The sequence below is a fragment of the Neolamprologus brichardi genome, chromosome 2, assembly GCF_056152115.1.
Source record: "Neolamprologus brichardi isolate AB-2024 chromosome 2, ASM5615211v1, whole genome shotgun sequence".
In the NCBI taxonomy this organism is placed as follows: Eukaryota; Metazoa; Chordata; class Actinopteri; order Cichliformes; family Cichlidae; genus Neolamprologus; species Neolamprologus brichardi.
In genome coordinates this window covers 16,444,723-16,466,949 of record NC_142105.1, presented here as the reverse complement: position 1 = coordinate 16,466,949, position 22,227 = coordinate 16,444,723, and the positions used below count along the sequence as shown (strand labels likewise).

At 38.2% G+C, this 22,227-nt stretch overlaps 1 long non-coding RNA gene across 1 annotated transcript; it reads left to right on the top strand.

Annotated features, from left to right (window-relative positions):
- Positions 1 to 2,156: 2,156 nt before the first annotated feature.
- Positions 2,157 to 11,810, top strand: LOC148106109 (uncharacterized). Its single transcript, XR_015719726.1, has 6 exons — positions 2,157 to 2,324; positions 3,282 to 3,313; positions 4,815 to 4,841; positions 7,620 to 7,650; positions 9,451 to 9,477; positions 11,039 to 11,810. It is a non-coding gene; the product is annotated as an uncharacterized LOC148106109 (long non-coding RNA).
- Positions 11,811 to 22,227: the final 10,417 nt, after the last annotated feature.

Here is a 22,227-nt window from a genome sequence, read left to right as displayed (position 1 = left end):
AATACTGTTCCCTTTAGGCTCTGTGTATGTGTGTGTGTATCAATATTTCTCCCATTTTAAAGTATTACTCCTCCATAATTGTATTTCTGTTAAATCAAAGTACTTTTACTACATCTTAGTACTTCTGCTCAATCATATTATTTCTGCTAAATCATAGTATTTTTGCCAAATCATGGTTTTTGTGCCAAATCATAACATTTGTGTTATGTTATAGTATTACTACTAAGTGGAGGAATTTCTGTCATGTTACAGTATATGTGCTGATTACAGTATTTCTGCTAAATCATAGTATTTCTACTATATTAAATTTCTCTTTCTAAATATAGTATTTCTGCTATATAATTGTATTTCTGCTATGTTATAATGTTTGTGCTAAACCAGAGTATTTGTGCTGAAACATAGTATTTCCGCCAAATGATAGTATTCCTGTCAAATTATAGTATTTGTGCTAAAACATAGTATTAATTTAAAATTACAATATTCATAGTTCATCACAGTGTCTCTGGTAAATCACAGTATTTCTGCTTTTTATAGTATTTCTGCTAAATTATAGTGTTTCTGGTTTTTATAGTATTTCTGCTAAATTATAGTATTTCTGGTTTTTATAGTATTTCTGCTTTTTATAGTATTTCTGTAGTAATGGAATTTCCTACTACCCGTGAACGCCTCATCTGTTACCTGACTGGCTGACATCCGCCTGTCTGCACACTTTGTTGAGTTCGCTCTCGGTGAGTGCTGCTTCTCCTCTCCTCTCCTCTCCTAAATGTCTATACTCTGTTTGCGCGATTTAACGAGTTCTTGTTAGTGATTTATAAAGCCATCCGAGGTATAACTCATATTAAAGTAACACAATGGTTGGTTTTTAGTGAAAAATTGTCATTTTTGTATGTAAAAGCAGTGTTTGATGAGCTAACGCTAACAACCCAATGCTAACGCCTAGCGCTCTCATGAGCCCAGTGTGAAATGAAGATAATTCATTTGACTGTAAACCACGGTTATTGTGTTGTTTTATTAATTACATTTGGTGTGTTCGTGTTTTTCAGTCTGTTAAATAAGGTGCAGTTAGCTCTCTTCACAAATCAGTTGGTTAAAACAGCCTCATTCTTTAGGCTGTGACGTTTTTAACGACCCCCATAGATTCAGTTTCAGCTGTCGGCAAGATCAAAGGAGCCATTTTACCGCCTCTGACCGAACACGGGAGAAAAAGAGTCACATTTGTCCAGGTCTTGTGGGTTAATTAAGAGAAAGGAGGGAGGGAGAAACTGAGGATTAAACATAAGCTATGTCCCCACATACACGGGTATTTTTGAAAACTGAGATTTTTCCGTTTTTCGTTTTAAAAGAATAATCCCGTCCACACGTAAATGCAGAAATGAAGGAAAACGCTGCTAGCAACATGCCAAAGCAACAGATGGCGATATATTCCTAACCGTGTAGAAATGTTGGCCAATCAGAAGTCTAGAAGCCTTGGTGGGAAATAGCAAACAAAGATGGGGCATAAAAGCAGAACCGAGTCGTATGTGTGGGGGGACAGTAACTGTGTGTGTATATGTAAGCATTTAAACACTGCAGAGAGTACAATTAACAGTAACAGTATTGTAGAAATGCATTTCACCGAAACAATAACGTGGCGCACAGTGTGACGTCAAAAAAGGCGCGTTTTGTCTGTTTTCCTGTCCACACATAAATGCAAAAATGGAGTTTTCGAAAATATCCTGGCAAGCGTTTTTAGAAATCTCAATTTTCAGTCACCGAAAACGCCGTTTAAGTGTGGACGAAAGGTGCAAACGCATAGAAAAATCTCCGTTTTCTTATACCTGTGTACATGTGAACATAGCCCAAGAATAATAAGAACTCCTAAACAGGAGACCTAAATCTGCAGCACAGTTTTAATTCTCACTTTGTGGAAAATTAATGAAATAAACAACAGCCCACCTTCACATAAATAAAATATGGCAGTATATTATTATTAGTATGGTACATAGATATTTATTTTAAAACTACAGCATATTTAATGATACTATGTGCAGTTGATAATATTTTAGGAAGTAGAATTTGAATGCAGACCACCTCAAATATTAAAGCCTTAAAAAATAGTGCAGTTTTTCATGTATGAGTGTTATTGCAATCTTAAATGAGATGTAGACCAAAGAAAACAGAGGAGAGTTGTTGTTTGTATTCCAGCTGTAGTAAACAAAGAAGTTTAGTGAATCTTTTTGACAACAGAGAGTGATGCAGTATTGATGCTAATTTGAGTTTTCTGATCCAGTATTTTTGTCTTTTGTTACACAGAGTGAAATAGAAGCTTGGTTTTGCTTGTGCTGGTAAGTAAACAGTGATTGTAACTGAAGCAATATGAAATTGGGATTGTGTAACATGTTTAGCAATTTACATACAATAGTTTGGCTTTTTGTGATTTCTTGCCATTTGCTCATGGGCAAAAACACATTTAGGATTTATAAGCAGTAAAGCCCCCCCACTAGACCTCTGAGTGTCCCTAAAAATGTCCCTGAAGTTTAATAGGCCATTTATGTCTAATTTTAATTTTAAAGGCTTATCAAAGCATTTCTGTAGTAATTAATGTTTTTATTACACATGTTAAGGCCATTTGAGACTGCAATTAAATTTTGCCCTCTTTAGACTAAAGTGAGTTCATTTTGTCTGAGGTACAGTGCTGGGAAAAGTCTTTCTTCCTTGCAGATTTATTTTGTTCATGCTTTTTTGTCACATGTTTCAAATCATCTAACAGGGATGATATGAATAAATACAAAAAAGCATTTTTAAAGTGATGATTTCACGTATGAAGCAGAGAAAACCAAACCAGAGCTATCTGTTCTAATGTGAGAACATGCTGGTCTCTAATACCCAGCTGTGGAAGCCCTGATAGCAAGAACTACCATCAAGCATTTATAGTATCAAGTATCATTTGTGATTGTTGCATGCTTTGAAACTGTGATGTTATCATTTGATCAAGTGTGCAGTGCGAGCAAATCATTGCTTGTTGTATCTGCTGTGTTATGTAATAGCACCAAAGTATTAGAGCTTTACATTAATGAGGAATTTTTGTGGCTTATTGCAGATGGATAAAACGACACATCACCTTAGTAAAGACAGAAATCTTTAATAAAGTGCAGAAAGAGAAGATGGGGTGTTTATAGTAAAGCTGTTGTAAACAAAGAATTTAACAGATTTTTTTTTTTCACTACAGATTGTGATGCAGTATTGACTCTGATGCTGATTTCAGTTGTCTGATTCTGTGTTTTTGTTCTTTTGTTACACAGAGTGAAACAGAACTTCGGTTTTGCCTTTGCTGGTAAGTAAGCAGCAATTGTAACTGCAGTAATATGACATTGTCACTGTGTAACATGTTTAGCAACTTACCTAACGTAGTTTGGTTTTTGTGACATTACCATTTACTGATGGGCAAAAACAAATGGTCAGAATTTATACCTTGTAGCAGCAAAGGCCCCACACATGACCTCTGACTGTCCCTGAAGTTTAACAGGCCATTTGTGTCTGATTTTTATGTTTGAACACGAACAACTGTTTTTATACAGTTGTTCGTGTTCTCCGTTTGTTTGTGGATTTACGTAGCAGACACAACTATGAACGCATTTTAGGTGAGTTAGTGTAAGTGGTAGCTTAAACACTTAAGAGCACCACAGTTGTTGATTTTCATCTTCACTCATATTCTGCTTATGTATTACATTAAAGTCAGATCACTATAGAAGTATTTTTGCCTGAGTGAATAGAAGTGGTAGGTTAAACATTTAAGCAATAATAAAAAAAACTAAGAGAACCAGAGTTGTGAGTAGGCAATGTTGTGTATGTTAAAGCTTGTGTGTAATTTATATACACTAAGTTTAAATTCGTTTCTTAATAATTTGCTTGATACAATGTGTTTGAAAATTATATATAAAAGGGAAATATTGCAAAATACAAAACGATTCCTGCCAACAGGTACAATGGAAGGACTTTTTATTATAATTTTTAAGAAATTGTAATTGCAAAAATGGTGTGCCACTGTTGTTACTATGACATGTCAAAATTTACATGTATTTTAGGATTTACATATTCAGATCAGAACTAAAAACCTGATGACGTTTTCCGTTGATTCTAAATTTTTTTTTTTAAATGGTATTCAACATTTTTTATCTGAAATGAGGTTAACAGTTGTGGTTTTTCCACACTTTATTAAGCAATGACTTGTGATAGAAAATGATGGAGCTAAAAAGCCATAATCTGTATCAACACATACTGGTGCCTCTTCTTTGCACTTCTGTAGTATGCATGCCTTTATTACACATGTTATCGCCATGTGAGACTCTGTAACTAAAGTTTGTCCTCTTTAGACTACAGTGAGTTCATAAAGGCTTGAAGAAATTGAGGATTTTACTAGTTATTTAATGTCACAGTAAATTGGATTGTGTGTGAAGAGGTTCAACAGTGTAAGTCATAGGTGTCAAACTCTGGCCCGTGGGCCAAATTTGGCCCGCAGCCTAATTACATTTGGCCCGCGAAGCCACACCAAATTATTATTAGAGCTGGCCTACTGGTATTATACAGCTAATATATATGTTGTTTAGTATTAAGCTTTGCTTGTTCCATATTCAGTTTTCCAGCAAAACTTGTTTGAGTCCATAAGAAAAGATTCATTCTTATATCTGGAGGAAGATTTTTTTTTTTTCAATAAATATTAATGTTAGCCCGCGACTTTGTTCCAGTTTTGAATTTTGGCCCACTGTGTATTTGAGTTTGACACCCCTGGTGTAAGTCATTAAACAGTGATCTGATGTGTTGTTTCCTTTCTCTAGGATACTGATCTGATCGTCTCAAGTCTGGTAAGTAAAGGTTTTGTCTGCGGTACAGTGCTGAGAAAGGTCTTTCTTCCTTGCAGATTTATTTTGTTTATGCTTTTTTCACGTTTCAAATCATCTAACAAGGATGACCTGGATAAATACAAAAAGCAGTTTTAAAGTGATGATTTCATTTTTGAACCAGAACAACCTGGTCTAATGGTAAATGGTAAATGGACTGGTTCTTATATAGCGCTTTTCTACTCTGTCCGAGCACTCAAAGCGCTTTATACAGCTAATTCATTCACCCAATCACACCCATTCACACCAGCACTTCTAAACTTAAGTGCTAAGTAGCTAACATTCATACACATTCACACTCCGATGGATGCATCGGAGAGCAACATGGGGTTAGTATCTTGCCCAAGGATATTTGGCATGCAGACTGGAGCAGCCTGGGATTGAACCACCGACCTTCTGGTTAGTGGCTGAGCTACAGCCACCCCATAAAATGTAAAAACATGTTGGTCTCTAATACCCAGCTGTGGATGCCCTGATAGCAACAATTACCATCAAGCATTTACAGTAACTGGTAATGACTGGTTTACATCACTGGGGGATTTTGGTCCACTATAATTTCAGAATTGTCTTAATTAGATCCAAACAGGACAGGCAAAAAAAGAAAAGGAAAAAGTCGTAATTAAGGCCCAATATAGGGTTTTCAAGTCATACCAAGTATCTTAATTTCATTAAAGTCCAGACTGATTAGTTTACACCAAGAGTTTTGTTTCATTCACTCAATTGGACTTGCTTGTGTGCTTCAGATCAATTTCCTGCTGCAAATCCTAAGTGTGATTAAACTTAAGCCCAGGACCTGATGAGTTGATGGTCCTGAAGTAGTAAAGGAACTCTGGGACATCACAGTAACAGCACCATGTTTGACTTTAATGCTGGTGTTTTTCTCTCACTATAGATGATTCAGTTTAGTGCAGTTAGTCAGCACAGCTCTTGGTTATCATCGAGATATTATTAGTCCACTTGTTTTTGCCTGTTCAGCTACAACATCTGTGAGGGTTTTTGTTTCTGGGGTCTCCAAATCCTTAGAAATTTCTTTGTAAACCTTTACAGAACTATATCTGTTTCACATTAGAGCAGCTCACGACTAGCAGTTTAGGGACAATTAAATATTCACATAGGGCAGGGGTCTCAAACTCCTCTCTTCAAGGGCCGGTGTCCTGAAGCTTTTCCACGTGTCCCTGTTACAAAACACCTGAATAACATTTGTAGGTCATTAGTAAGAGTATAGAATTTGACTGTATGCTGAAGTGGCATCCCCTAAGGCTACTAAAATTTAAGTAATTTAAGTGTTTGGAAAAATGTACTTCTAAAAGTACTTTCATTACATCATGTTCATTCACTCATGAGCTGCTATAACATGAATCAAATGGCTGAATTACCACCTCAGCATGCAGTCAAGTTCTGTAGAGTTTTGCTAATGACTTACTAATGTTATTCAGGTGTGTTGCAACAGGGACACATAGAAATGTTTCTGGACACCAGGCCTTAAGGACCAGAGTTTGAGACCACTGGTGATAGGGCATTGTGGATTTCAAAAGCTTCTTCCCTTAAATCACTGCCTGAAAACTGATTTTTGTAATTTGTCATAATGACTTGCAAAATATAGGTGGGATGAAAACATAAACATAAGAAATTTTATAGTGGCCTGATATTTTTATCAAGGCTGTTTTTTGAAAATAATCCTGCCCTAATTTACAAAAGATGAACTGTGTCTGAAAGTCATGTTTGTTTGTTTCTTTGTTTGTTTAAGAAATGTGGGAATCTCCAGCAAAGATCTTACATGCAACAGCTCAGATACAGCACTCACTTCTGTTCTTTTTATCATGAAATGATCTACAAAGAAATTATCATCATACTAAATTTTGCTAATTAGGCCTTAATATCAGCTATAAGTTTATCATAGATTTAGGGGAGTGCTTATTGCTGTGTATCAAACATGCCCCAAATGTCACTGAAATATGTAGAAACTGCTGCGTAGAAACTAGCTGTCTCCAAATTTCTCATTTTGCCAAAATTCATGCAGAGTAAATTGTTTACTTTCATGTTAACGGAACCCCAGATATTATGATATACTGTTGTCCCAGGCAAGTACACACAGACACAGGGATTTGAGAATTGTGGGGATTAAGGCACGTTTCATGTGGGATAAATGTAAGTTGAGTGGATCTGAAGTGTTTAAAGCAGGTGGCCTGAAACTGTCTGCTCTAACCTCAGTGTGTTGGTTTTGTTGGACCATATAATATTTACAGTAAGTGATTGTAGCAGCACATCTTGGTGTAAGTTTATAGACTCTGTTTGTTTTTATTGTGTTAATAGAATTTGAATTCAGGCCTCCTCAAATGTTAAAGCCTACAAACATTCCATACAAGCTATCATTTGTGATTGTTACCTACTTTTAAATTGTGACATCACCATTTGATAAAGTGTGCAGTGCTAGGTGTAGCAAATCATTGGTTACGATATCTACTCTCTTATGTAACTGAACCTAAATTTTTTGAGCATTACATGACTCAGAAACTTGTGTGGCTTATTGCAAATGGATAAAACTACATATTACCTTTATGAAAATAATATTTATTAGGGTGCAGAAAAAGAAAACAGTGGAGAGTTGTTGTTTGTATTCCAGCTGTGGTAAACAAAGAAGTTTCCAGAATGTTTTTGACTACAGAGAGTGATGCAGTAGTGACTCTAATGCTGATTGGAGTTGACTGAGCCTGTATTTTTGTTCTTTGTCTTTTGTTACAGAGTGAACAGATCTTTGGTTTTGCCTTTGCTGGTAAGTAGACAGTAATGGTAATGTTTAGTAATTTACTTACAGTAGTTTGGCTATTTGTGTTATCTTGCCATTCACTCATGGGCAAAGACAAATAGTCAGGATTTAGAATCTGTAGCAGCAAAGCCCCCACACAGGACCACTGACTGCCCCTGAAAATGTCAATGAAGTTTAATAGCCCATTAATGTCTGATTTTAATTTTTGATGGCTTATCAAGTCCAAACATAGTTAAATGTCAGAGATATCTTTATGCAGTTGTTCGATTTCTCCTTATGTTTGTGGATTCAAGTGTGAGTATAGGTGGTACCTTAAACACTTAAGAGCACCACAGCTATCGATTTTTATTTTCTCTCTCATTCCACTTATAAATAAGCCAAAAAAGTCAAAACACTAGAAGTATTTTGCCTGAGTGACTAAGGCTACGTTCACACTGCAGGCGAAAGCGCATCAAATCAGATTTTTTTTTGTCATGTTGGTATCAGTGATTGTATCATGGTATGACAGTGTGAACGGCACAAATCCGATATTTTCAAATCCGATCTGGGTCACTTTCGTATGTGGTGCTGAATCCGAGACATATCCGATGTTTTAGAAAGCGACTGCTGTTTGAATGGTCATGTCGCATTAAATCCGTCTTTTACGTCACTGACACAAGACAGACGGCAATTATCAGCACCAGAGAAGCGCCTGAGAAGACATTGCGAACGCTTCCTGGCCATCCATTGTAGATGTCAGTGAAACTGTTGGGAAGACAACGTGAACATTTTATTTGTACTGTATAATCTGCAGATTCTGACAGAAATCTGCAACTATCCTTTGAAGCACCGCTCCTCTAAAACAGCAATAAGGATCATTATTAGGTTATTTACATTATTATGTAAATAACAAAATAACTTAAAGCAAAAATTGGGAAACGTAAAGTCCGAAACAAGTCTTTATATTAACGGCCATCAGTCAAACGATACTGTTTGGTCTGGGTCTAAACAGAGCGCGTTGTGTGTGACGTCTTCTTTTGCGCATGCGGGCCGCTTTGAGCGTTTACACTAGAGCGCGTTTGCTGTCGCATTTTATTTGTAGTTTGAACGAGCAGACAAAAAAAATCTGATTTGATCAAAAAATCGTAATTGAGCATTAAGACCTACAGTGTGAACGTAGCCTATAAATGATAGCTTAAACACTTAAGCAATAATAAAATGTAAGAGAAGTACAGTTGTGAGTAGGTATATTAAAGCCAATGTTTTAAAATTAAATATAAATGTTGCCAAAAAGGGATATACTGCAAAACACATAAATATTGCTAGCAACAAATACAATGGAACGACCTTTTAGTGTAATATTTTAAGAAATTTTCATTTAAAAAAAATGGTGCGCTACTGTTGTTGTTGTGGTTTTCTGTTGCTTCTGATTTAAATGATTAATTTGTATTCAACATTTTTAATCTGAAATTAGATTAAAAGTTGTCGTTCTTCACATTTTATTAGAGCTGACTTATGATAGAAAATGTTGGAGCCACAAAGCTTCTGTGTACGAAATATTTGCTATATCCTGCATTTGTGTCAACAAATATTGGTGCCTATTCTTTGCAATTCTGTAGTATGAATGTTTTTATTAAACATGTTAAAGCCATCTGAGACTCTGCAATTAAATTGTGCCCTCTTTAGACTACAGTGAGTTCATAAAGGCATGAAGAAATTGAGGATTTGACTAGTTATTTAATGTCACAGTAAATTGGATTGTGTGTGAAGAGGCTCAACAGTTTGAAGCATTAAACAGTGATCTGATGTGTTTTTTCCTTTCTCTAGGCAACTGATCTGATCGTCTCAAGTCTGGTAAGTATAGGTTTTGTCTGAGGTACAGTGCTGGGAAAAGTCTTTCTTCCTTGCAGATTATTTTTTTCATGCTTTTTTTTGTCACGTTTCAAATCATCTAACAAGGATGACCTGGATAAATACAAAAAAAGCAGTTTTAAAGTGATGATTTCATGTTTGAAGAAGAGAAAACCAAACCAGAGCTATCTGTTCTCTAATACCCAGCTGTGAAAGCCCTGATAGCAACAACTACCATCAAGCATGTATAGTAACTAGTAATGACTGATTTACATCACTGGGGGATTTTGGTCCACTTTAATTTCAGGTGTCTTAATTAAGGTCCAAAATAGTGTTTTGAAATCATTTCAAGGATCTCAATTTCGTTGAGACTCTGATTAGTCTACACCAAGACATTCAGTTGGACTTGCTTGTGTGCTTCAGATCAATTTCCTGCTGCAAATCCCAAGTGTGATTAAACTTAAGCTCAGGGCCTGATGAGTTGATGTAGGTCCTGAAGTAGTAAGGGAACTCTGGACAATCACAGTAACGGCACCATGTTTGACTTTAATGCGGTCGTTTTTCTGAAATATTTCTCTCACTTTAGAAGATTCAGTTTAGTACCGTGAGTCCGCACAGCTCTTGCTGATCATCAAGATGTTTTTAGGCAAATGTGAGAAAGTTTTTGTGTTCTTTTTGGCCAGTCAATAAATAATTTTGAGTTTAATGGATATAAAGTGTTTAAAGCAGGAGGCCTGAAACTGTCTGCTGTAACCTCAGTGTGTGGGTTTATTTGGACCATATAATATTTACAGTAAGTTACTGTAGCAGCACGTCTTGGTGTGAGTTTATAGACTTAGTTTATTGTTTTAATAGAAGACAAAAATGTCCTTATAACAGTTCCACCATCATTTGTTAAACATTGTCATTCTGTTCAGTCCAATAATTTACTGTAGAACTCTTTACTATTTAAAGCCCTACATGTACTGTATTTTTGAAATTATAAGGCATAATGTCAATAAACAAGTCTGTTTTTAAGGCACATTAAGCCAAACAAAACAGTCAGATAAGTCAAACTTTATTCAAGTCATTCACAAACAACTCTCAACACTGTTCAGTTGTAACACATAAAATACAGAACAATACACTCACTTTTTCAGTTCACTCCTCATCCACAAATCCATCAAACTCTTCATGGGTTGATCAGTTTGAAATCTGCTTCATAAGCATGTCTCTTAGCACGTGCCAGGTCCTTGTACACACACCATAATGTTATGTTGAAGCACCGTACAAATTACTCTGCGAGGGTCCTGACTATGGTAGCCATAATGCTCTGACAATACATCAAGCAGCGCAGCTTTGTAGCTTACTGAAGTCTTACTAAAATATTTGACAGAATTTTGAGCGCTGTGTACCACAGAAATCCCGTTCGAGGTCAGTAAGCATAACCAGAATCGATACACTAGGCACATTGTATATTTTTGAGAAAATGACAGGATTTTAGGTGTGCCATATAGTCTGAAGAATATGGTAAATCCAAGCATATTGGAAATACGACTAATTCCAGGCCTTTTGTGTCTTACAGGTGACCTGCTGCAGAAGATCCTCTCTCTCTATCATTATAAGCAATTCTGTCTATCCTATCACTCTCCCGACTCTATCTAATTTGACAGCCATTCCATCTTGTATCCCTCTATCCCTACTGCTCTATCTAATTTGACAGCCATTCCATCTTGTATCCCTCTATCCCTACTGCTCTATCTAATTTGAGAATCCAAGTTTTGAGAATCCAAGTTTTGAGAAATCCAAGTTACCAGTACTTGATCTATCTGTTACAGAATTCTGAGAGATCTCTGCTCTTACTGCTCCTTCTTTCCTGTCATTAAACTCTCACATTCAGTCATTTTGCTGGAAATTACAAGTAGAAAGTTGAATATACAGTGGTAGAATTACAGTACAGTAGAACTTATAGTAGAAACTACTTACACAGCCCTACATTTGTCATTTTTATTTTGCATTAGACTTTGGAATTAACACTGCTAGTTTGGCTTACTTTGATCAATTATATCAAATATCACCTTTTTAAAAGTTTAGTTGTAATAAGACAATCTGGTTATTTTGTAATACATACATTCAGATAAATAATAAATTAGATCCAAATACATTTTTCTAGTCTGTCTCATTGGCTATAACATTTGACTGCAAGTTTATAGTATTATTATTTAAGGACAAACCCATTTTGTCACTCAGTGTAAGTATTCAGTTAGTATTGTCATCGAGAAGCACCTGAGGACCCAGACTTCCTGTTTCCTGACTGCTGCAGAACATCCAGCTGAAGAATCCTCATCGCCAGTCATCTTATCACCAAAGCTCCATATATTTGATTTAAATTTTAGATATCTGAAAGATTTACATAAACTCCCTAAGAGCTAAGACTTTTATTATAGCCTGTTGATTGTTGAGATTTATTTTGCATATCATTTTACAGAAGTTGTATTTATTTACCAGTCTGCTTAAAAATATATAAGAAGTAAAATTATACCGTTTCTAAAAGAGCTACAATAAAACGGACCAAATTGTTTCCAGAGAACATTGAATTTCCTTTATTTTGAGTTTGGAGTACAAATCAGCTTTTTAACATCTGTTTATATATTCATAAAAACATTTTAAAGTAGTATAATAGTACATTTCTCAGATTTAACAGTAACTTGAGGAGTTATACGTTTTTCTGTGTTTCAAGGTTGAGTTTTGTTTACATTTGTGTATAACCACATATAAGCTCCAGGTTGTACTTCAGCAAAATGCCAAGAAAAGGTCAAAGGTCGCAGTCCCAGAAGCTTAGACGTCAGAAGGAGAAAGAACAGGTGAATGTTTCTCAGAGCAGTGAGCAGGTAAAGGTGTGTGTTTCAACTTTTCCCAGCACAGAAGTGCAGAGCAGTGTTCAGACAGCCACAGTGTCTTATGCAGATGTGGTAAAGAGAGGTGTTCCCTCAGTGTCTGTCCCAGAGCCTGAAGTTATGCAGGTAATCCATATTGAGCCCCAGGTAACTGTACAAACACAGCATGATGGAGAAGCTCCAGGACAGTCTCATGTAGAAGTTACAAACACTGAAAGTCATCCACGAGTGAGTAGTATCTGTGCATCCCGAAGCCAGGCCTCTCCTAAGTATGGAAAGTACCGGAATCAGCAATGCATGGCTAACAGTTTGATTTTCCTGTCATTCTTACACGAGGATGAATTCATTACCAAAGCAGATCTTAACCGTGTGTTGGACAAAGGCCATGCAGTGTACTCAGATGCCAGAAAGAGGTTTGTGAACAGCGTGTTTCTAGCCTGTGATGAGCTTCCCTCAGTGGTCACCAGCCGCAGACACGAGTATCAAGTGGATATGTCTCAGTTTGCTCGTTATGGCACATTCGATGGTACAGATCATCTTCCGAGTCTTGAACAGGGACTACAGTGTTTGGTTTCAGACATTCGTTACGCTTTGCTAGTCATGGGAGGAACAGTCATCGCAGTTTGCAGGCTGACTTCTGGTGAATATGCATATTTTGACCCTCACCCACGTAAGTCTACAGGAATGCCATTGTTGCTAAGTGTAAGTGGTGGATCTGCAGTTATGTTGAAATTTGCACGTCTTAATGACATGATTGACAGGATCAAACGTTTGTACCGAATGTTTAGCATCGCACCAACCTGCACCTATGAGCTACAGCCCATCGAGTTTCACAGTGAAAACGCTGCTGACAAAAGAGATGCTAATCAAACAACCGAATACAGACAAACAACTACAAGTGCACCAGCACCAGCTTTAAATGAACGTGTTCATGAATTAAAGTCCGAAATATACACTGAGCAGACACGGAAACCTGTGACCAAAGATTTAACCAGTGAAGTAATGTCATCCAGAGCTGATTCTTCAAATGAGACAGCTGATTATTTTGAAAAGGAAACCTCTGCATCTTCTGTGAGAGAAACTCCGGTAACACCAGATTCTGTTCCTCAGAATGATTCAAGCACTGCCTCCTGTTTAACTAAGATAACAGAGGAACTCTCAGATAAACTGCTGAAACGTAATAAACAGGAAAGGCAAAAAATGAGGAGAAGATTATTGACCCAACAAAAAGTACCACAACGAAAGGAAAATCAGAAGATGAAAGAAAGGTAGATGTACAGGTTTGATGAAAGCTTCAAGACAAAGAAAAAAAACTCAACTAGGAAGTCTAATGATCCTGATCACAGACAGAAAAGGAGTCTGTACAGAAATGAACTGTATAAATTAAATGCTACCTATAAGGAGAAACACAGAGAACATTTGAAAAAGATGTATAGAGAAAGTGCTAAAATTAGAGAGAGAAAAAGAGAATGTGTCATAAGGAAATATAAAGACAATCCCCTATTCAGAGAAAAGCAGAAGGAACGTATAACAAGAACATATAGAGAGTCTCCCATATTCAGAGAAAAGCAGAAGGAACGTATAACAAGAACATATAGAGAGTCTCCCATATTCAGAGATAAGCAGAAAGAGCGTATAAGAAGAACATACAGAACTTGTGCTGGATTCAGAGAGAAACATAAAGCTTACATGAGGTCTTATGTATATAACCTATATAAAGAAAGCGAAGAATTTAAAAAGAAAAAACTATCTTACATGACTAAGCGTTATGGAGAAGAGAAACAATTTCAGCAACAACACAAGGACAACATGAGAGAACGAATGAGAGTAAAATATTGGAACGTTTTTTCTTTCAGACAGATGCATAATGTCAGATGTGCAATGAACATAAAACGAAAATATCGCCAGATGCATCGACCAGCTGAGAGTTTACAGTGTCATCCAGATAACACTTTAATGAATGAGGCCATATCTCGTTTCAGATCAAACATTAAGTCAGCACCATCTTATGTTTGTACTGTTTGTCTAAAAGCTTCTTTTCCTAATCAGGTGAAAATCTGCAAAAGAGAAAATTACTCAAAACACCAAACTGTAGCTCAACAGTGTCTAACTGGTAAATTTGTTCATGTGTGTGATGAAGCATGTCATGATCAGTGCAACTTTCCTGTTGAGAGAAAAAAGGAGTATATCTGTCACACGTGTCACAGTTCCCTCAAAAGTGGATGCATGCCCAGGCTTGCTGCTGTCAATGGTTTAGAACTGCAGGATATTCCAGCTGAACTGTGTGATCTCAACATTCTGGAGAGACATCTGATTGCCAAATGCATACCATTTGCTAAGATTATTCCTCTTCCAAAGGGCAGACAGAGACTCATACGTGGTAATGTGGTGTGTGTACCATCTGAAGTCCAACAAACAGTTGAATGTTTACCCAGACTCAGAAGCCATTCACAGATAATGAGGGTGAAATTGAAAAGACGACTGTGCTACAAAGGCCATCAGCTGTTCCAGACTGTCACCTGGTCTAAACTCATTCAAGCCTTGTGTAAACTCAAACAGATTCACCCACAGTACACAGATATTGTTATCAGAGATGATGCATTGCTTTGTGATCCAACATTACCTGATGATGACAGCAGTGATGAAGCCAGCATGGGAAGTGATGATTATGATGAAGCTGATTTAATGGAAATTGACAACTATGAAAAAGATGCCCTTTTGAGTGAAACTGAGTCTGAAAGTGAACAAGCTATTAATATGGCATCCTGTGATGAACAACCAGAGGAACAAAATCCAGATGAACCAGAAAGTGATTTGAACAATGGAGGTTTTGCTCTAGAAAGTTGTCTGCAGCCTGTAGACATTTCAGAAGAGATTCTCTGTTTCAGTGATAACACATATTGTGTGGCTCCTGCAGAAAGAAACAATCCTGTTAGCTTCTTCAGAACTCCTCATTTGGAAGCCATGGCATTTCCTGTGCAGTTTCCTACTGGTCAGAATACACTGGATGAAAAGAGACGTCTCAAGCTCACACCAAGTGCTTACTTCAAGTCAAGGCTTTTCAACATTGATGCAAGATTTGCTAAAGATACAAATTACCTTTTTTTCTCACAGTTTGTCACTGAAATACACTTGGCTAATTCCAGCATGACAATACAGTTAAGGAAAGGTAAAACTATGACGAAAGATGGACGGAAAATCACATCAGGAATGTTACAAAGTAAGACAGAAGTAGAGAAGCTGGTAAGAAATAAAGATGCAATCAGATTTATGCAGCCACTCAGAGGAACTCCAGCTTACTGGCAGAAAACTACCAAAGATCTATTCAGTATGGTTCGTCAAATAGGAACACCTCAGTTTTTTGTCACTTTCTCTGCTGCTGAGATGAGATGGCCTGAAGTAATTCAAACAATAAAGAGACAGCAAGGTGAAGAGGTTGATTTTGAAGCCCTGGACTGGTCAGAAAAGTGTGAAATTCTAAGATCAAATCCAGTAACCACCATGCGAATGTTTGATAAGCGTGTTGAGGCTTTGTTCAGAGATTTGCTTTTTTCTCCTGCACAGCCCCTTGGTGAAATCATTGATTACTTTTACAGAGTTGAGTTCCAGCACAGAGGTAGTCCGCATATACACATGTTGCTGTGGATTCGAGAAAAGGTAGAAGTAGATGTGGATGATGACCAAACGGTCTGTGACTTTGTGGACAGATACATCTCAGCTCAACTCCCTGATCCAGAAAAACAACCTGAACTGCACAAAAAAGTCAGTGAACTACAAAAGCACAGCAAAAACCACACAAAAACATGCTTTAAGAGTGTGAACTCTGGTTGTAGATTTGGGTTTCCAAAACCACCAGCCACAAGAACAATGATTGTGAGACAGGATGAGGATTCAGACACTGAAGCTGCAAAAGCCAAACTCAGACCTTTGTTAAACCTGCTGAAGGAACCTGAAGCTGCTTCCCTCACCATAGAGCAGATTCTGTCACGATGCAACTTGACAATGAATGAGTATGAACAATGCCTCCAAGACATAAACAAGAAAACAGCGCTGATTCTGAAACGTGACCCAAAGGACTGTTGGATCAACAATTACAACCCAGACCTGCTTGAAGCCTGGAACTCTAATTTAGATGTCTCATTAATTTTGAATGCCTATTCATGTATAGAATACCTCTGTAAATATATAACGAAGAAAGAATCTGGCCTCTCTGAATACCTGAAGACAGTTATTGATAACTCTGCAAAGAACACGGTCAATGAATGTGATGAAATGAGAGCTGTGATGCAGGCTTACTCAAAAAAGAGAGAAATCAGCGCACAGGAGTGTGTGACTCGAGTCTGTGGCCTAAAAATGAAAAAATGTTCCCGCAGTGTTGTATTTGTACCAACAGATGATAACCCAGTAAAAATGAGTCGCCCGATGAGCTACCTGGAAAGCACAACACATGACAGTTGTAATATTTGGATGACAAGTTTGAGTGATAAATACAAATGCAGACCTGAGACACCAGAATATGAGGAAATGTCGCTGGCTGATTTTGCTGCCTTGTGCAGGTTGGTGAGTGGTCCAAATGAAGGAAAAGATGTGCTTCCTCTTCTAAACCAGCTTGGATTTGTACAAAGGCGAAAGAATGATAAACCAGCTATAATCAGGTATTACCACTGCTCACAAGAAAAAGATCCTGAGCAATATTATGGTCGACTGTTGAGACTTTACCTTCCACACAGATCAGAGCAGGAACTGAAACCACAAGGGTTCCAAACCTATCAGTCCTTCTACAGCTCAGGTTGTGTACGACTTCCATGTTCAGACCACAGTGAGTCTGTGAAAAGGATTGTAAAGAGAAATAAAGACAAGTATGAGAAGAACTCTGAGGATATTGAGAGTGCACTGGAAGAATTTGAACAAAATAGGGATGTTGTGATCGATGAATGGTGTAATCTTGCTCCTGAATCTGAAGTTGTGAGGCTGCAATGTGATGAGAATCTTCCTGAGAGACATTCTGATGATGAGAACGAACAGGAGAATGTTCCCGACTACAGTCGTCAGTCTGATGCTGTAACAGAGATCAGAGCCGTCAGAGAACAACCTGCAGTAGATCCAGCTGTGGTACGTGTAATGTATCAGAATCTGAACCAGAAGCAGGCCTGCGTGTTCTATGCTATAAGAGACTGGTGTATTCAGCGAGTTTGTGGTTTGAATCCAGATCCATTTTTCTTCTATATCAACGGTGGTGCAGGAACTGGAAAGTCACATCTGATTAAGTGTATTCACTCTGAAGCATCAAAGATCCTGAGCAGACTGCCTGCTAATGCAGAAGAAGCTGACATATCAAATCCAACTGTTTTACTGACTTCATTTACCGGTACAGCAGCTTTTTCTATCAATGGCTCTACATTACATTCTCTACTGAAACTACCCAGGAGTCTGAAACCACCCATTCAAGGACTTGGTAATCAACTGGATGAAGTCAGATCTGAGCTTATAAATGCTGAAATTATTGTTATTGATGAGATTTCAATGGTTTCAAAACCCCTTTTTGCTTATGTGGATGCAAGACTGAAACAAATCAAAGGCACTCAGAGACCTTTTGGTGGAATGTCAGTTTTAGCTGTTGGAGATTTTTACCAGCTGCCACCAGTGCGACAGTCTAAACCTCTCTGTGTTTACGATCCAGAACAGATTGACCTATGGCAGGAACATTTTCAGATGATCACTCTAACCGAGATCATGCGTCAGAAAGATGATGTGGCCTTTGCAGAGATGTTGAACAGGATTAGAGTCAAAGAAAAGACAGATGAGCTTTCTCAGTGCGACAAAGATTTGTTGTCACAGGCTGTGACTGCACCAGAAGAATGTCCAACTGAGGTCTTACACATTTATGCCACCAACAAGAATGTGGAATCCCATAACACAGATACCCTGAAGAAGCTTCATTCAAACATCATAATCATCACTGCAGACGATTTCCAGAAGGATAAATGTACAGGCAGAATGGCACGAAGAGACAAACCATTTACAGGTGGGCGAAATAATTTACCTGACACTCTGAACGTTGCTGAAGGAGCTCGAGTGATGCTGACCAGAAACTTGGACACACTAAACGGTTTAGTCAATGGTGCTTTTGGTATACTGGTAAAGGTGGTGAGATCTGAAAATGATGGACAAATAATTAAACTGGGCCTCAGAATGGACAACCGGCAGTCTGTAAGAAGCAACCGCAGTGCTAATGCAGCATCTGATGATCTGGTTTACATTGAGAGAGCAGAGGAGAGTCTGAAGTTTAAAGGAGCGGTACGCAGACAGTTTCCTGTAAAGCTAGCATTCGCCTGCACAATTCACAAAACCCAGGGTCTTACAACACAGACAGCTGTAGTTTCAATGAAGAACATTTTTGAACCAGGTATGGCTTATGTTGCTCTCAGCAGGGTGACGTCTCTCAGTGGACTCTATTTGCAGGACTTGGATGAGAAAAAGATTTACGCCAATCCTGAGGTAACTGCAGCGCTCCAAACCATGAGACAAGCAAGTGTTGAGGAAATGATGCCTCTTCTTCAGGTCAGAGAAACAGCCAGCAGACCTGACACTCTTACACTTATCCATCACAATACAGAGGGTTTGCCATCTCACATCAGTGACATCAAGAGTCATCATGAAATGTGTTTAGCAGATGTCTTGTGTCTCACAGAGTCTCACCTCCAAGGCTCCTTTGTTGCAGATAGTCTTCATTTGGACGGCTACACCATGTTCAAACGCAACAGACATGTGTCCTACACAAACTTTCCTCACATGGCCAGCAGAAGTGGTGGTGGAGTTGTTGTGTATTTGAGGAATCATTTTCAGGTTCAGGTAAAACAGTATCTGCATAATGTCACTGATCTTGAGTTTTTAGTGTTGAAGGTTCAGGCTCCATTCCCTGCGCTCATTGCTGTTGTGTACAGACCCCCTGACTACAGTTTGACACCATTCATGCAAAACCTGGTAAGTCTTTTAGATTCACTTGAAATAATGGACTGTCACCCAATAATTGTGTGTGGAGATTTTAATGAGAACCAGTTACAGAGTGGAAGAAAACAGATTCTGGAGCAGTTTCAGTCGAGAGGGTATTCACAGCTGATCACTTCTGCCACTACAGAAAAGAACACCCTGCTTGACCTCATTTTTATTTCTCAGCCACAGCAACGTCTCAATTCAGGTGTCCTGAGATCATATTACAGTTACCACAACCCTGTGTTTTGTGTCCTGTCCTTGAGCCAATCATGAAGTCGTCTGGTGAGTTTTGAAACAATCACAGATCATGTTTGTTACAGAGTTTACTGATTGTAGAGCATGTAAGAGATTTTTCATTGAAAAAAGTGTCTTCCCTACTCTGTCTGGCAGAAGACCCTTTCTTATTGCAATGTTATTAATCATTTCACCAAATCATGGCTGAACTTCATGCAGAGCAGGGAACATCTGCTATCATGCACCTGTGATCTGAAATGTGCTGCAACATTTATTAAACCAACATCATTTTTTTTATTCTCATGTTTTAAATGACTAAATCTTTTTACTGTGACGTATGTAGCTCAACAAACGAGATCTTCCCCTCCAAGGGCTTTAAAATATGAAATAGTAAATAAATAAATCCCAGATAAATGCAGGTATTTATTATGAGTCACATGAATAAATACAGACAATTATATTTTCTTGATTATAGTAGATTTTGTAGAATCAAAAGTTTTTGTGATGAATGAGTTTTTGCTTATCATGTTTTACAGGTAAAAAATGTCAAAAGTTTTAAACTATCTTTAGGCTACCAGAGATGTCTATAATGATACATTATGTAGAGAAAAACATTTGTACAGCTTACAGAATATGTATAAAAACTGATTTAGAAGTAAATGGATAGTTTTCTGAATGTTCCCGACTACAGTTTAACACCACCCACCCAGCTCAGCCCCCAAGTGTCTATGTAATGCTGGTATGGTGTGTGAGTTTGACTTGGCCTTTATCCGGGTGGGTTTGGGTTTGGGTGGATAAAGGCCAAGTCAGAATTCTCTGAGCAGCTGGAAAAAGCTGCAAATAAACAAAGACATCCGAAAGTGTGGGCTTTAGGTGTAGCCCACGCTTTCTGATGCACTAATTAGACTTAGTAACCGACACCCCATACCAGAATTACATAGACACTTGGGGGCTGAGCTGGGTGGGTGGTGTTAAAAGCACTTGTTTTGTAGATGTATTTTTTCAGACAGGGCACAGTCTCCTTTGTGGCAAAACCTTCAAACTTCACCATCCTCAGCTGAAACAACAACATCTTAACACCATCTTCATGAACTGCTGAGCCAAACCTGATCCATCAGTGCTGGACTGCACAGATAACTACATGCCACATGCTATTTTATGAACTGCCATACCAGTGTGTCTTCAATGGAGAAGATGACACACCCATCACCTGACCTCCTGCCTGATCTGGAGACCATCATCATGCTGCCACACTACACACCTCTGAGACCATCAATTATGACTGATACTGAGGAAACTGTATTTCCTGTCAGAGATGCTCAGTGATCCTCAGAGCAGAGAGAGGTATGATTCTTTATCTTTGATAAAAAATGTCGGTGCTTTTAATTCAATTAATTTATTTAAATCCTGTTTATTGCATAAATAATTCCACACTCAAATGATTATACTTGTTGACACTTTTTGAGTTTTAATTCACATTATGGATTACAAATCTATGCTTTTTCTACTCTGTCTCTCTGTGCAGGTACTGCTGTCTTCTGAGTTCTTCAGTGTCCCAACTGAGACATTCAAACCTCATTGCAGAGCTCATGTCTTTCCTCACCATCATGTGAGTGTGAGATTGCTCTGGATTCTGGTTATGTGGCCTGCAGCACCTATAAGGTATTTCAATATTGTTCATTGTATAACTTATTTGTAGTTTTTAGGCCTTAACACAAATAAAATGTTCCTTTTTCTGTATTTTTAGAACAAGCTCATCCAGTGTGCCAGCATTCCAGCTTCTTAGACTCTACGCAAGTGGACAGAGTATAAGTGTTTGACCACTCTTACAGACACCGACTTCTGTCAACTCACTTCTACTGATCAGGCACCTCACTCCAGGAAGACAGAGGGCTGCAAGCCTGTCATGGTTTCCAGTGTGGCTTTGTATTCTTGGGGTAGCATCAGATTTTTCCCACAAATATTCAAAGGTAACACTTGTTTTAAGCTTAGTTATTAAATCAAAAGTCTTCCCTTGTGTTATGTCTGTGAAGGTTCTCATGCTGTCCTTTGATGTAGTCTCTCTCTTCACTTGCATACCCACTACAGAGGCAGTGGAGACTGTCAGAAAACAACTACAACAACACAGCTCCTTGGAAGACAGGACTAACTTCACACCCGATCAGATTTGCACACTGTTAGACCTCTGCCTTACCACTACATATTTCAAATACAACAAGGGTTTCTATAGACAAAAACATGGCTGCACCATGGGCTCCCCCGTGTCACCTATTGTAGCTAACCTTTGCATGGAGGAAGTGGACAGAAAGGCTCTTGGCTCTTTTAAAAGGGAGAGTAGCTAGCCACTGGTACAGATATGTAGACGACACCTGGGTCAAAATCAAAACACAAGAAGTGGAATCCTTCACTGCACACATTAACACCGTGGATAAAAACATCAAGTTCACCAGGGAAGACACAAAGGACGACCGTTTGCCTTTCCTGGACTGCGCTGTGCACATTGAAGAGAACGGCAACCTCAACATCGAAGTTTACCGGAAGCCCACACACACGGACCAGTACCTCCTCTTTGACTCCCATCACCCTCTGGAACACAAACTTGGAGTAATTAGGACCCTACCCCACCGGGCAGAACATGTTCCCCCTAAGC